The sequence below is a fragment of the Henckelia pumila genome, chromosome 1 (assembly GCF_033568475.1).
Source record: "Henckelia pumila isolate YLH828 chromosome 1, ASM3356847v2, whole genome shotgun sequence".
Taxonomy (NCBI): Eukaryota; Viridiplantae; Streptophyta; class Magnoliopsida; order Lamiales; family Gesneriaceae; genus Henckelia; species Henckelia pumila.
In genome coordinates, this window is record NC_133120.1 from 181,815,611 (window position 1) to 181,818,271 (window position 2,661).

At 27.9% G+C, this 2,661-nt stretch overlaps 1 non-coding gene across 1 annotated transcript; it reads right to left on the minus strand.

Moving 5' to 3' along the window:
* Positions 1 to 997: 997 nt before the first annotated feature.
* LOC140876978 (small nucleolar RNA R71) lies at positions 998 to 1,107 on the minus strand. Its single transcript, XR_012149200.1, has one exon. It is a non-coding gene; the product is annotated as a small nucleolar RNA R71 (small nucleolar RNA).
* Positions 1,108 to 2,661: the final 1,554 nt, after the last annotated feature.

The following is a 2,661-nucleotide window of genomic DNA, read 5'->3' on the forward strand; positions in this document are numbered from 1 at the left end:
TTGTTTAAATATTTCATTGTTCTTTTATGTTTATTCTTATTTTAGTTTCTTTTATTTATTTTTGTTAAGCAATCTTAAATAAACCAACAATGAACCTTTGAAGCTTTGACAATTTTATAATTTGTTTATTTGAAGTTTTATAATAATATTTCCATATATAATATATCATTGCTAAAATTAAACTTACAGCATCCTCTCCGTGGATCGATCTCGTACTCACGAGTATATTACTTGCAGACAACCTACACTTGGGTGAATTACAATTTAAGTTGTAGCAAGTTTTTGGCGCCGTTTTCGGGGAGGTATAAATTAAGTTTAATTTTTGTTATTTATGTTATTTATGTAAATAGTATGTTGTTTTTAATTGTATGATTGTTTGGAGTCGTAAACAAAATGGTAGACTTGTTCGAGTATTTGAAAATATTTTAAACATGGAGGATAATTCTAATAATCAACATGATAATAATAATAATAATAATAATAATAATAATAATAATAATAATAATAATAATAATAATAATAATAATAATAATAATAATAATAATAATAATAATAATAATAATAATAATAATAATAATAATAATAATAATAATAATAATAATAATAATAATAATAATAATAATAATAATCAAGAACATGAACAACCAAGAACACTTAGGCACCATATGAATCCAATAAAAGCTAGTACACCATCTTGTTTAGTTTTTCCTCCTGATGCGTCTAATTTCAATTTTAAGCCACAAATCATTCAACTTTTACCAAATTTTCATGGTCTAGATTCTGAAAATCTATATTTCCATTTAAGGGAATTTGAGGAGGTTTGCAACACTTATAATGATCAAAATTGTAGCATGGATATTGTTCGATTAAAGCTTTTCCCTTTTTTTTAAAAGATAAAGCTAAAACATGGTTGCAAAATTTGAGATCAAGTTCAATAACATCATGGAAAGAAATGCAACAACAATTTCTAAAAAAGTTTTTTACCTTCCCATAAAACAAACTCTTTTAAAAGACAAATTACAACTTTTTTTCAAAAACAAGGGGAAACATTTTACAATGTTGGGATAGATATAAAGAGTTACTTAATACATGCCCACATCATGGTTTTGAAATATAGAGGATAGTTTCTCACTTTTATGAAGGTTTAATACCTAAAGATAGACAAATGATAGAATTCATGTATAATGGAACTTTTGAAGATGAAAACCCAAATGAAGCTATGGAATATTTGGAGTCATTAGCAGAAAATGCTCAAAATTGGGATAATATAGGCTCAATTGAACCACCAAGTAAAATCAATAATTTAACAAATGGGGTTGGTATTTACCATCTTAAAGATGATGTAGATATTCAAGCCAAACTTGCATCTTTAGCAAGAAAAAATGAGTCATTAGAAATGAAAAAGAGTGATCAATTAAAAAGTGTTCAAGAAATTATTTGTCACATATGTGACACACATGATCATCTTACAAAAAACTATCCTACATTGCCTTCATTTAAAGAATGTCTCCATGAACAAGCCAATTATGTTAACAATTTTAAAAAACCAACATTAGATCCTTTTTCACAAACATATAATCCTGGTTGAAAAAATCATCCTAATTTTAGTTGGAGGAACGATAATAATGCACAACCTTCACAACAACCTTTTCAAAATAACCAAAATCATCAAGGTTATGTTCCTTATATCCCACCTCTAAGAAAAAATTTTGAAGATGAAATTCATGAATACATTCAAAAGCAAGAGTCTATAAATATTCAAAACATTCAATCTATGAATGATTTGAAAGAAACTATTGCAAAATTTGCATCCGCACATAATATTCATGAAAAAGGAAAATTTCCATCTCAACCTGAAACGCCTACTATTAATAAATGCGGAATTTTTTTTTTTAAAAATAATACTACTATACATACATGCCCATACATATATGTATATAAAAATAACATACTTTTTCTTAAATAACCTGAAAAATATTAAATAAATAAATCTATAAAAATGTTTCATGCATCAATTTAAAATAATAAACAATGCTGCTGAAAAATCTCATATGCGGAAACAATAATAAAATAAAACATGTTTCAAAATTCAACATAATAAACTAAATAGCTGCGACGGTCACGGGGTCCATTGCTCCGTGAGATCATAAGTCCTCACCACTGGTAGGAGCTACATAAACGTCATCATGCTCACCTGCACCATATAAGCGTAGTGAGCCTAGGGGCTCAACATGTCTAATCCTTTATAACAAGGTTAAAATAATGCATCACATAATTACTAATACATATACATGTATATGAGCATGCATGGAAATATTTTCATCACATAATAAAACTGCTGAATCATAAACTGGATCATAACCATAATCATAAACATATTATTTCTTCATCATATATAACATATTTGAGCAATGATTTTGAAACCTGAAGATGGTCCTATCCATAAGTGTGACGCTCATGTGTCGACTGATCAGTCTCCTGAACCAACGTACGATGGCGGTGATAAATCACCTCCTATGGTAGTAAACTACCAAATCATATGGTGGATAACCACCCCTATGGTAGTAAAACTACCGAATCATATGGTGAAAAACCACCCCTATGTCACACATACTTCAATTTCCACCAAAATATTTTATTGCTCATCATTTACATAATTAT